Source organism: Trachymyrmex cornetzi, unplaced genomic scaffold (genome assembly GCF_001594075.2).
Source record: "Trachymyrmex cornetzi isolate Tcor2-1 unplaced genomic scaffold, Tcor1.1 scaffold1012, whole genome shotgun sequence".
In the NCBI taxonomy this organism is placed as follows: Eukaryota; Metazoa; Arthropoda; class Insecta; order Hymenoptera; family Formicidae; genus Trachymyrmex; species Trachymyrmex cornetzi.
The window spans coordinates 129,821-144,070 of NW_017295557.1; the positions used below are offsets into that span (position 1 = coordinate 129,821).

A 14,250-nucleotide genomic window follows, 5' to 3' on the forward strand; every position below is an offset into this window, starting at 1 on the left:
CCAATAGATGGCCCACCCTGTATATTCGCTAAGCTCCTTCGAAAAAACGCAATTCTTAGTAAAGATAAAAATAATGCGAGACAGAAATAATTTTTCTCGAAAATTAAAAATCCCTTTTCCATTAAATTAATTTTCAAGCAAAAGCGGAGCGACATTGCGAACGAGACTGAAACGTAAATGACAAAATCGGGAGATTTCCCGAGGGAGATCTTCGCGATGCATTCATAGGATTAGTAATTAAAAATACATCGTGGAGCACGAGAAGAGATTCTTCCGTAAAAATAGTTTGTAAATTGAATACGTTACGTGATCACGCACGGAGAGAATTTTTTCTTAGAATTTACCCTGAAAATATGACAGTCGTGGGACAACATTGTATTTCGAAGAATTTTAATATAAATCTCTCTCATTCATTAATAAAACTACAGTAAAGTATAAAATAAGTTTGATCAATTTTACTGAAGTGGATAGTAAAAATCTTTAAAATATTGTATTGTACTACAATCACCATATTTTCAGGGTAAATTTTAAAAGAAAATTCTCTCCGTGCGGTGTGTCTTAAAAGTTACCGCATACAGAATGCATGTAATCAAAACTCACTTTTAAATGACATGCTATACATTTTTAAATAATCTAACACATAAAAGGAACACCATAAAAAACTATTTAAAAAATGTCAGTAGGCTAAATAAAAATAGGAAAATCAATATCCGTGTTTTATAAAATTTGAGAAATTAATGGTAATCAGAGATGATAATTTTAATGTATATCGCGCCTAAATTATTGGTTTAGCTATAATTTAACATAATTAGATTCCATGAATTGTAAGGTAACTGTCGTTGAAAGGAAACGAGGTTTGTAAAAAATTCTGTATAATATGCGCAGATGATCCGAAGTAGAACGAGCGGATATCGCGTGGTACGATGACTCATTGCTTTAAAGGTGGTCGATGCCGTCGAAAAACCCACGAGAGTTCTAAGGGCCACTTAACCCTGAAAAACATAGACGGTCTCCTCTCTTCGGAGTCTCCTTATAAATACCAAAGAATTACAAAAACTTGCAATGGTTTCCGGAGCTTCACAATATTTCCAACATCGTCATTCATTCTTTTCAACATTTATTTAGCCTCTCTAATTCTTACTTATTGTTAGAAGAAAAATCAATTTTGTAAAATATATATCTCTACATGTATAATTATTTAAATATATAATACTCAAAATTACATGTGTGCTTTGTATTTGTTTCTTCAAAATATCTTCTTAAACTTGTCGAAGAATTCCTTTTTAAGGGGATCTTAAAGTAAATCTGGAAAAAGATTATCGAATTTATGAAAGAATAATTGGAAAAAAGTAATTGTTATACTAAAATTATTGCGTTTAGTCGGTAAAACAGACGACTTTAGGATCCCCTTAAAATAGCGGGAAAATTGGCGTGAAGTTCTGCAAAGTTTAATGATGCTGAATATCCGCAAGAATGCAAAATGTGCATGAGCGGATGTTTACCTAACGAAAGAGCGATATACGGGAAAACGATGAGTTGTTTGGTGTTAAAATAATGCGATGAGTAACGAGTCAAAGTGCAATTGCACCTAATCGCATGTGACTAAGAGCATTTCTTCCTCAGTGAACCGGATAATTGTAGTCAAGGATGGAAGAGTCGGAGAATGCCGGAAGTGATGCCAGCCGTGTCACCTGTCGTACGGAAAAAAGAAAAAAATACGCGACGTTAATATGCGTCAATCGCTATCGTGCGTGCAATTTTTACTTCGTAATAAAGCATTGCGCGAGTTTAACGTAGAAAAAAATACAACGAAATTGTTCTACGATGATTTTCGCGATTGGAATGTAACATTATATCGCAATTGTGCAAATGCACCACTGATCATCGTGAAAGTATAGTTTCATACATTCCAAGAATTCCCTAGATAAATCATCGATGTCACAGAAATATGTTTTGAACATATATTGAGTTTACAAATTATCAGAGTTGTCACAAATTCCTCTAATCCATAACCTTTCTTTTCAGACAAAATTTCATGACTTTCTCTGATGCTTTTAATAAAAAATATTTTGAAATTTTTTTATACTTTTATCCTAATTTAGAAACCGTCAAGTATTTTATTGAGATTATATATATATATATATATATATATAGAGAGAGAGAGAGAGAGGAAGCATTGTAAATCACTATTAATATTGCTGACACTGCTTCCATTTAATTGTTAAGTTGGTAGCATTCCAAAACTAAGTGTGATGTATGCATATCAAATTTCTTTGAAGCCAAGATTTTTAACTTAAAAAAAAATTTCCAAAAATTAAAATAAAATTCTCTGATTTTTTTCTTGAGTTCCCTGACCGTTTTCAATTTCTCTGACATTTCTTTGATTTTTAGTTTTGTCAATCCTGTGTATGATTCATAGATCTCACGGCTTTGTAAACTTGAAATACTTGGCTTCATGCATTTATTTGTACCACGAAGCTCCTCAAATCTCTGATAAATTAGTACTGCATTTCACAAACATTAATGTCACGAAGTTTGTATCTTGCGCGCGCGCAATGAATTCTACAATAGATTTCACAAATTACACACAACAAAAAAATAAATCGTTCAGTTCATATATTAATTTAATATAAAGTAATAATAAGGCTCAATATGTATAAAACAATATAAATATTAACAGGGCATATATAGAACCAGTATTACAACGAACAAATTTAATTAAAATAATAATATTACAAACGTTTCGACTCCGATCGGGTCATTTTCAATATACATAAAAATATATCATAAATAACGGTTACATTTGTAAATTCTTTAAAAAATGAATAAATTAATTATAACATATCATGTCACAAGCAAAAACTTATCCTTTATATAAAAAGTGTAAATTGTCCAATATAATAAATAACGTATATTTATGATATATTTTTATGTACATTGAAAATGACCCGATCGGAGTCGAAACGTTTGTAATATTATTATTTTAATTAAATTTGTTCGTTGTAATACTGGTTCTATGCCCTGTTAATATTTATATTATTAATTTAATCTTACGTACCTTTCATAGATTTTTCACATTTTTTGGTTTTCAATGTTTCAAAAATTTTGGGATCTACAAATTGATGTCAACGTTCAAAACTTCCTGCGTGAAAAAATTTTTGATTCCGAAAATCGTGTCGTTTCGATGTCCGTTGTGATCTATAAATCCTTCCCATCCTCGCGGATTTTCTCTTTATCGTAATAAATTTATTTACGATAGCGCAATAAATTCGGATTAACGTCGAACGAAGAATCGTACTAGCGTTTACCCATGGTCCATATTTAAACGGCGACAAGATTCATGATTCTTTTATAGAGCAAGAGTACGATGAGAGAGGTGAAAAAGAATTCCGGGTCACGAACGACAGAAAGGTCCCAGATCCGGTTTCACTAATAATATACGCTTCCGCCGGTTCGTGGCATTCACCATTCTCCCAAGAAATGGGGGAACGACATTCCGTGAAGACTCGAATTTCCGAATAGATGTATAAAGCGGAACAACTATTGCGCAACGGTTTATGACGAGTTGCAACATGTTGAGTGTTCTACTGGATGCTCTTATGGTATTAGCTATCGCATGTATAAGTATAGAAGAATCTAATCTTTACATAGAAAATGTTTACTTTTGTGTAGAAAATATTTACACATAAAATATATTTTAGCTATTATTTCTATATTTTTTTTTAATCTTCCACTGAAAAATCTGGTTGAAAATGATCAAATCGGAACATTTTGATTATATCAGAATTACGATTATTTCAACTAGAATTTTAATAGATTTAACCAGAAAATTTTGATTCGTCCAATTAGAATTTCACTTAATCCAACCAGGCATTTTTCTTAGTGCATCGACAGTGATCGACAGCAGTAATTTTTCGTGTGTATCAAAAGTATCTATTACATTGTAAATTAAATCGTCATATATATGTTGTGCTTTAAAGAATGATATATTAGGAACTATTTTGGTCAACATGTTTTGCTTGAGACTTAGCTGTACTTTTAGTTCGCTGGAAATCATGGCGACCGCTGAGTAAACACATTAAGACACTGAGTGTGTTTAGAACCGTTCAGCAATTATAAAACTATTGATTACAAAACTGTAGTATTCTGTTGGACACACCCAATGTTCGATGACTCGCGAAAGAAATAATCACTCCAACAGTTGCCAAATAATTAATTCAACAATATTTTCGTAATACGAAATAGTTAATCACACTTTATGAAGTTTGTTTGGACAGTCCAGTTCAAACTTTCTTTTTTCAATTTTATTGATTGATCACCATCGTTTATTTAATTACATAAATAACTGACCGATGACATCAATTTCGTTTCTATCTATATTCTGAGGTCCTAAAGAAAAAAATCTAATTCATCATTATATGATCAAGGTAGATTTTCCATTAATTAAACGCAAAAAATAACAGTTTATTAATACAATATAATAACTCTGATAATATTAATTTCGTTTCTATTTACAGTATTCCACGAAAATAAAGTCAACTTATTACCAAACAATAAAGGTAAACTTTTTTCATCAACTTAATGCAAGTAGATTATGAGAAAAATAATAACCAACTATGATATTAATTTCGTTTCTGTCTACGATAGCCGGGGAGGAAATGGTCTAATTTTATCATTAAACGATCATGATTTTCCATTAATTAAATTAAAGGAATAGTAATTTATTAAGGAAAAAATGAACAGTTGGTAGGTAATTTTGTACACGCGAAATCGAGGTAAAAGAAGTGTGAATTACCCGTGAGAACACGAGGGGCATGTTACACGTAAAGATGCGTACGCGATATGTGAGACTCGCGGTTTCTCGCGAGGTAAACGATCGCGCATTACCGGCGTTCGACGTCCTTGATTGCGGAATTTATTTCATACAATATTGCCCGATGGTTCTCAACCAGAAAACAACTGGATTCGATACTGGGGCGAATTAACGGCGTAAATATCGATCGCCGAAGGTTCCGGAAACGCTCGGCTGACACAAAGAAACACGGACAGAAATATTGGGCGAGCGGGTAGACGTTTTCGGTGTCCTATATTTAATCACTCGCAATCATCTGGTTTCAGCGGGTTTTAACGGCGACGACGACGACGTCGAGACGCCCCGCGTCGCCGCCGAAATATTTCCGGCACGAAGAACTCTCGTGACGTGGAGCAGCCCGCGCGAGCGGAACGCGTCTCGCGCGCGCGTCAACTCGTTCCAATTCCCACCACAAGTTATTCCCCTTCATCACCTTCCACCCCTTTAGATCGCTCTGAATGCGACATGCGATTCTGATCCTTACCGAAAGTACCGGTGTGTTGTAAAGTGTGGGACGAGTACGGATTTCCGTAAGAGGTTCGTTAAAATAAAGCCTAACAAACCGGACTTTGTAAACGGTTCATTGTTTTTCAGGGTTGCCACAGAAAATGAATTTTAAAATTCCCTGACTTTTCCAGATTTCCAGATGAAAATAGAAAATTTTCCATGAGTAATATAAAATATGTAACTTTTAACATTTAGACTCCAGGATTGTAGGAAAGCTAGTCTATATTATTAAAAATAACGCAAAGAAAGCTTAATAGCATAGTACAATTTTGGGTGCAAATTCAAACTACAGCATAAAATTAATTAGTTTTGGAAAAAAAGAATGCAGTTATAACGAAAAAGAGGGATCAAATAAAAATACTGAATAAAATATAAATTTTAATTATTTTATCAAAATCGTTTGAAGTGCGCAAGTTTGGAATGTACTTGACTATAAACGTCAGATATAATATTTAAAAAATTATAACAATTATTTGGAATATAGGAGCAGTTTCAAGGAATTGTGAGCAAATTTCAAAATTCCATACTTTTTTATATTTTCGCTTGACTTTTCCCGGTTTCCATGACCAATTTCAATTTTCCTGACTTCCCGGTTTTCCAGGTCTGTGGCAACCCTATTTTTGATCTTCAATACGAATCAAACGTGGAAACTTTAATAACGTGTATCTAACAAAATCAACCACTGTCTGTTTGAATGTTTTTTGAATGTCGCAATACAGCTATTATTAAATTTGACCAAACAAGTGTAAAACGTACCATGGACATAATATTAATTTGAAAAAGTTTAGTCGGGGAGATTTTTCATTTTCTAATTACTTGTGGTTTGGAAATATTAACCTCAATTTACCAGGTAATAATGTAAAAATTGTGTTTTTCTAACTATGGTTAATCACTGATGATTTTATAGTAATTTTTAAAAAGTGACTCAAAACTATTAATGATTAACCTAGAAAAAACACAAGGAAAGAACGATTTTGCTAAAGTATCTAAAATGTTAGTTGAATAAATCTGAAAATAATTTTGATGGACCATCAAAATAGTTACGTAGGAATCTCAAGCATGATGAACAATGCTACAAAACTTTGACAGTCTAGCAATCAGTTTGAGCGTTCTACACAATTATTTTAATAGTTCAATAAAATTATCTTTAGATCTGTATCTAAATATTTAGATAGTAGCAAAAGTGAGATCTTCCCACGTACAACAGAAAAAAATTTACTAAACTGTCCAAACTTTTTGCAGCATTGCTCATCGTGCTTGAGTTTCCTACATAATTATTTTAATGATCCAACAAAATTATTTTACCTAAATTTTTAGATACTTCAGTATACATACAATTATTCTTTTTGTAGAATAATTATCTTCTCTTTCAATCGAGGCTGAGAAAGTACTCAACAATAGAAAAGCAGTATACCTAAATGGACATTTCTTTTGTTCAGAACTATCTGATTATTAGTTCTGAAAAATGAGAAATTTTGATAAATGCTTTCAAGTTCTTAGAAATTACTGTCGCAGCGTGACGCAGTAGGTTTCCCTACTCCGTCATCCCTGTGGCGAAACATTAGGTCGGCACACCATTAGGTCCTGAAAGTAAATGCACTTTTTCCATTCCGCCTCGGCACGGGAAGAATGCGGCTGGCGTCACGCGTGGGTAATCGACGCTTTTGCAAGCTTTTATGAATGCCTGCAAACCTGGCAAACGAGGCTGCGATTCTGAGTAACCGTCATTGCCATACGCACGCGATCGTGTTGCGATTCATTAATATCAGGCGGCTACGACGTGAACCAAGTCTTCTCTCACGTGCCAATGCAATTATTAATAGAAATATAATGAAACATCCAAGTAAATGTAAATGTAATGGAGAGAGGCGAAGAGAGACCGATGTTTCTTAAATATAAAATTATTCGAAGAAGTATATTTTATAAGAAAAATCTGCATTTTTTAGATGATAAATTCATTTTCATTAATCTCCTGTTAAAATGATATCGCGTTTAAAAATATAAGGAGGACTGTATGTAATTTGTGTTGATTGTAAATGCAGAGAAAAATAGCATTGCTGAGAGAAAAGTGAATATTCAATTTACTTTTTTTCTTGTAAGTAACGGTTATCCTTAACAAAGAATATTTTTCAACAATAAATAAGAAGACTCTACCAGATCAATTCACAACCGAGCTATAAAAGGTGTAAACAATAAACTTTATTATTCTTTGGTAATTCTTTTTTAACAAATTCACGGAGCGTTTCGATTGTATTAAGTCCTTCTCAGTCGTGTATTTAAATAAATCATAAAAATCCCCCGAATTACAAAAGAATAATAAAGTTTATTGTTTACACCTTTTATAGCTCGGTTGTGAATTGACCTGATAGAATCTTCTTATTTATTGTTGGAATTTATACGAGCGAATTATATAATATAGCTTTTATTGTAAAGAATATTTTCTTGTGATAATAATCTTAAAATGTACTTATTACAAATTTCAGAAAAACTTATTGTTCAAAGAAGTGTTCAAAATAAGAATTTATTTTCTTTTGAATAATAAAATTAATCGAAGAAGCAGCTTTATATGAACAAATTGAATTTATGTTAATTTAATACTATTAATTGAAATATTAAATTTACTAGAATTCAGAATATATTTTGAATAAATTTGATGCTTGTAATGAATTTATGATAGATTTGGATATATAAACTTTTGAAATGCTTGAAAAAAGTAATTATTATTTACGTGCAGTATGCATTTTTCTGTATGTGTTAATTCATCTCATCGATAGTCACTGAATCTGCTAAATTAAAATCGGAATCCGGAGCATCCTCCTGTCCGAAGAAAGATTGGCAGAAGACGCAGGATTTTATCCTAATTAAAATAACTAGAAAAGTATTATTATATCTAAGGGAATAGTTCACGAGCGCATGCATAATGTGTTCGTGTTATAAATAAAAAATATAATATTTAGATTAAATGCAAAAGACTCACAAATTTTCATTGTATGGAAAATTTTCTCTCGAAATTATTAATCTCAGCGTTGAGCGTTTATACAAGCGGATTATCGATCGATCGCCACGGATTATCGGCTTGTTGCAAGTCTTTTGACAAAGTAGAAAACGTAAAAATGCGGCGAGACCAGAACGGCATCGTGATTTCTACACAAACTACCGCTTTAACGCAAATACGCGAGAGGCGGTGGGGGATGGCGCTATCAGCGAAGTAAAACATGACGTGATGTAGGTACAGATAAACGAGGTAACTGATAAAATTAATATCTATATCCGCACGCTCGGAGATGTTACAACGAGGCGCTATTCCGATCACATATGCAGTAAAGTTTATTTAATTCGTAGCAAAATCATGACGGAGGATTCGAAAAGTTGGACGTTAACGAAAAACCATTTTTCCCTCAATTTGGACTTTTTTCCCAGAGAAGGACATAGTGATGACATCTATAAAGATCACAAGTTTCATCAGAATTTATATATACGTAATTGAGCAAACTATTTTATAGATTAGATAACAATACCTTTGTAGTCACAATGTTTTTTCAAATTAATATCCATGTACGTGGTGGGTTTACACTTGCACTTGTTTAATCATATTTAACAGAGTTGTCAGAAATACTTCATCCTAAAATTCCATAACTTTTCTTTGATTTCCAAACAAAATTTCATGATTTTCCCATGCTTTCAGTAATGTTTTGAAATTTTTTATATTTTTGGGAACATTCAAATTTAACATAGCAATGTAAATTAATATTACTGACACTTGTATTTATTAGTTAAGTTAGTTACTTCAAAACTGCGTAGGATACGAGTAATAGATACATACCTACGCATGTTGAATTTTTTTGAAGCCAAGAATTGGCTTTAAAAATTTCAGAAAATGTAAAATTCCATGACTTTTTCCCTGATTTCCCTGACCGTTTTGAATTTCCCTGATATTTTTTTAATTTTCAACTTTGTGGCAATCCTGTTTAATGATTGCATTACGGTTCAAAAGACACGTTCTAATGGACAGTGGTTTACTTTGTTAGATATACTTTATGCGTTTAATTTATACGAGGAAGGACCTAAAACAATAGTTGAAAGGAGTTTACATTTTTTTTTCTCCGTAATTTTTGACGAATAAATTTATTGTACGCATCGAGCGTTGGCTAATTTATATCTCTCTTACTTTATAGTTATTGCAATTATAAAATAATTGATTCAACTATGTTATATAATAAAGTTTATTTAATTCTATATTTTACATAGCAAATTGGTTGGATACACTAATGCGAACTGCTGCATAATAAAAGCTACATACTGATTCAATCTGAGTGTAAAAGTGAAATTCAAATATTTCAAAATATTAAATACCTATACATATTTTACTTAAAGCAAATAAAATGTACTAAAAATTTCACGGTTTAATCCTCTACGTCAATTTGTGTTCAACAGCTTTAATATGCATTAGTGGTCACTAAACATCCAATTGAATTCTCCAATAGTTATTCCAACCATAAAATAGTTTATTCATTTATGTACAATAAAATCCATAGATATGCGAAACTTTTATTATCACCTTTATAATTGTTACTACAATGCCTTTTTCTCTGAATGCGTCCTAAAATATCGACTACGATCGATATCAATCACATCGTATCGAAATAAAAATTCGATTGGATGCGCAAACGTATTCGGAGCACTGCGAATTAATCTCGGGACATTAAAATTCAAATTTTATCCTCGTTCTAAAAATTACCCCGCAATTTCTCGTCGATATCGACCGTCAGTACTTGTCGCCATAAATATAGTCACGTGAAATACAAGCATAAAATACCATTGAACCGCCGCTATAAATATATCTAGGAAATAAGAACACGGGCTTCACATTTAACGAGATCTCAAGGCCATTGATTAATCGATGCAAGATCTGGGTGTTCTCAATAAAAAAAAAATTAAAAAAAAAGAAAAAGAAGAAAACAATCATATGCTGATCGATCAATGGTTAGATCGACATAAAATTTATCTGAAAGAAAGAAAAATCCGAAAAATGAGAGTTTCCTGAAAATTCAGTATTTAACAGTATAAAATTTAATAAAATATTTGAAAATGTCCAGAATCGGGAGCTAATAAAATAAATATCAGACACAAAAAAACGATTTTGCTGAAGCAACTAAAATTTTGCTGAATGATGATTTATTGAATCATTAAAATAATTATGATAGAAACTAAAAAAATGCAATACTGCAAAAAAATGTTGACATTTTAGCAATCAGTTTGAGTTTTCAGAAAAAAATTTTAATATAATCCAATAAAATTATTTTCAAAATATCCAATAAAATTGTAAATCTTTTAAATCTTTTTAGTAAGAGCGTTCTTTCCGTGCAGCTTAAAATTGGGATTGGATTGTAATTTAAATCAAAAGAAAGGAAATTAATATCAAGTTTAATAAACTTTAGTTTAATTAGTCACATTCCAATCAAAATTCAATTTTAATTCATAGTCTAATATGGGCTTAAGATCTCGTTTCTCTTCAAATTTCCAGTGAATTTGGGCGGAATTTTATTTAAAAATCGCTAACGTATATCTCTACCAACGTAGATTAAATAATATCGGTTCAATGTATTCTTTATTTCTCTCTCTCTCTCCCCCCTATTACCAGTCCTTTTCATTGTGTTTAAGGTTATAGGTAGGTCTGTTATTCTCTGTTCTTATTGCCTGTGCTTTTCAATTGTGCATTAGTTTGAAACACAATGAAAAGAACAGGCAATAGGAGAGAGAGAGAGAGAGAGAGAGAGAGAGAGAACGGAGAATAAGAGATTTCAACCTATTAGAAACCGCGTATACCAGTGCTTGAGTGTCTCTCTCTCTCCCCCCTATTACCAGTCCTTTTCATTGTGTTTAAGGTTATACAGGGTGGGCCATCTATTGGTACGTTTTTAAAAATGCGATCAAATGAGCATACATTGAGGTCTGTTATTCTCTGTTCTTATTGCCTGTGCTTTTCAATTGTGCATTAGCTTGAAACACAATGAAAAGAACAGGCAATAGGAGAGAGAGAAAGAGAGAGAGAGAACGGAGAATAAGAGATTTCAACCTATTAGAAACCGCGTATACCAGTGCTTGTATTCTGTAACTCACGACAATTCGTTATCGTTATATCAAAGTCATTGCGCAGGTTTTTTAATCATATATAATACATACGCAATGACAGTATAATGACAATATAACGACAATATCGAGACACTGTCGTTAAGAGATACAGAATAATACATGGAAAATAACCTGCGCAACAATACAACGAATTGTCATTAAAAACTAAAGAGCGGGAGTACGGAGCCATAATACACGATTTCTGATAGGTTGAAATCTATTATTTCCTGTTTCTATTGCCTGTGCTTTTCGAGCTTTAGGCTTTAAGGTCATGCTCGGTGACAATGGGGATACCTCCTAGAGAGCCTCGTGAAGAACTGGCGTCGGTCGTCCTCCGCACAAAGACATATTTAGCCATGCAAAGTAGCTCTCGTGGGAGGTGGTGGACGAGCAACGCAAACGATGTCACGACAAAGGTCGCAGAGACGTCGCGTCCGATTCTCGCGAGAAGAGGCGGTAGACATTTGGTGCTTTCCAGCAAGAGGCGAGTGATTATTTCATCTTTGTTTAACAATGGCAAAAGGTCACAATAAGAATGTGATGATTCACTGTGTTACACTGTGTCATCTATGCCTGTTGCTGCTGGATAGCACCCATCAGTTGCTTCCCATTTACACCCTGCAAATAGTTCTAATTCGTGACGTCATGAATTCAGTTGAATGTACGTTTCTCTTCATTCTGGCAAGTGATATTCAACTTTTCCCTACACTGAGAAATCATTTAGTTGAATCAATTAATTTCTTGTTTGGATATGGGTAAACAAATCCTTGGTTGATGCAATAAAATAATTTAGTTGAAGCCAAACATTTGATTATTGTAAACAGCTTTATCAGATGTCAATATTTATCAGAAACAAGTAAAATGTTACAATAACCAAATGCTTTGCTTTAACTAAATTATTTTATTGCATCAATTAATTTCTTGTTTGGATATGGGCAAACAAATCCTTGGTTGATTTAACTAAATGGATTTCTCAGTGTAAAATCTGTACAAGTTCAAGAGATTGTGCTTCATTGAATCTTGTTAACTATTAAAAATAACATTATTCTGTGGAGTTACGCGATGACTTTGTCATCAAAGTAAGCAAGCAGTCATTAATCTGAGTTAAAATACATAACTTTTAGGCTTGATAATCAGTTCTTATTTCAAGGTAGTGTTAAGATACTAATACGACTTTGTGATTGGTCTACGACATCTTAAGACTGTACTTAAAATGGCATCTACAATGAGATTCTAGGATATAAAACTTAAGCTTTTAAGCCTCGAGTCTTATGAAATTGACCAATCACAGTCGAATGAGAGAAGAATAATCGATCGTGATTGGTCAATTTCTCTCTCATTTCCTACACCAAGCTTACTCCGCATATTGTAGACGACGCATAAAGCTAAAGTATAGCGCTTAAAATCTCCTTGTAAACGCCGCTTAAGACAGTTTTAAATATAAGAACAGACTATGAGTCTGGTTTTTATTGCTGCATTCTGAATCAGTGCAATAAGTAGAAGTGAAACAGACGTATATGTGTTTCACTTCAACTAATTGCACTGCGTGTACTAATTCAGAAAGTGCAGCAATGAAAAACAGACCTAATGAATACCGGCCTTAGACTCGGTATGGCGTGTGAAAATGGAAAGCAACTGAACCGCGTCGTACCGTCCAAGTTGAGGTTATGGCCGCTCCGCTCGGCTCCGCGACCGCCTTTTCGAGAGGGAGCCAGCCGTAATAGCGCCACGGCGGTTACTTTCACGGAGCGAGAGCGAAATTCCCAGCCGCGTTCTCCGACGGCGACGCCTTCGAACGCCGACGATTGTCGCGAAGTCGGATCGATTAGGATCGCGGGGGGAGAGAAGCCAGCCGATTAAACCGAGCGAGTTATCGAGGAGAGAGATCGATCCTCGCACCTCGACGAACAGGACACGCTCCTGTAATTACGCGTCAATGCGGAGACACGCGTACGAGCCGTGTTCTACGACGCAGTACGTTGCCGCAAGAGATCGATAGCCGGTTCTCGGCTCGCTCTCTCGTGTCTCGAGTTTCCCACGAGAGCGCCGATAAGCGAACACGAGCGTACGATCTAGAAGCGTCGACGGCGGTTGCCGGCGGCGATTCGGTCACGCAGGAAGTGACGAGTGCGTGGAAGAAGCGGCCCGACCGACCTGCGCGTTTATGGCATGCGGCCTGAGAGGGAGCGAGAGAGACGGAGGGCGCGGAAGCGTACGAGCAGGAGGGACACGTTAGACGAAGACGGCGCCAGGCATGTGGGGAGAGGGAGAGAGAGAGAGAAAAAGGATCACAAATTACGACGCAGAACCCGCGAGTTTTCCACCTACCTATGGCTTATAAGTCCTTTGTACAATAAATAATGAAGTAAATACACGATCTGTGCGTAGATCCGTGCACCGGCTCGAGTCCAGACGAGCGCGCGGAAGAGGGACGAGCGGCGAAGAAACGTTTGCGTGCCGCGATAACGACGGGCTGCGTACTACTACACACGCTTCTTGTACTCCGGAGATTATTTTCCCCTTTGATTTTCTCCTCTTCCTTCCTCTTCTTCTTTTCCCTCGGACAGCCGGAGGGAGCACGCGCGCGCGAGAGATGGACGAACGAGAGGGAGAGAGAGCGTGGACTAAACGCGAACGAGAAGAACTAAAACGCCGGGCCCTTTATTCCTCGATCACACTCGCGGTTACGATGCCACACATCCCTCGGCGACCACTCCCGCACAACGACTGAGCCGGCAACGCCGCCCGTAGTGGGGAAC

The 14,250-nt window shown here is 34.8% G+C and overlaps 1 protein-coding gene across 3 annotated transcripts in view; it reads right to left on the bottom strand.

Moving 5' to 3' along the window:
- 14-3-3zeta (tyrosine 3-monooxygenase/tryptophan 5-monooxygenase activation protein zeta) overlaps positions 1-14,250 on the bottom strand; it is a 75,942-nt gene that overhangs the window by 23,265 nt on the left and 38,427 nt on the right. The window contains exon 1 of one of the 3 annotated variants that reach the window (XM_018502482.1): positions 13,820-14,219. The exons of the other annotated variants lie outside the window; for them this stretch is intronic. The gene's annotated coding sequence lies outside the window, so the exon portion shown is untranslated. Of the gene's footprint in view, positions 1-13,819; positions 14,220-14,250 lie in introns of those variants that run through there. 3 annotated transcript variants of the gene reach the window in all.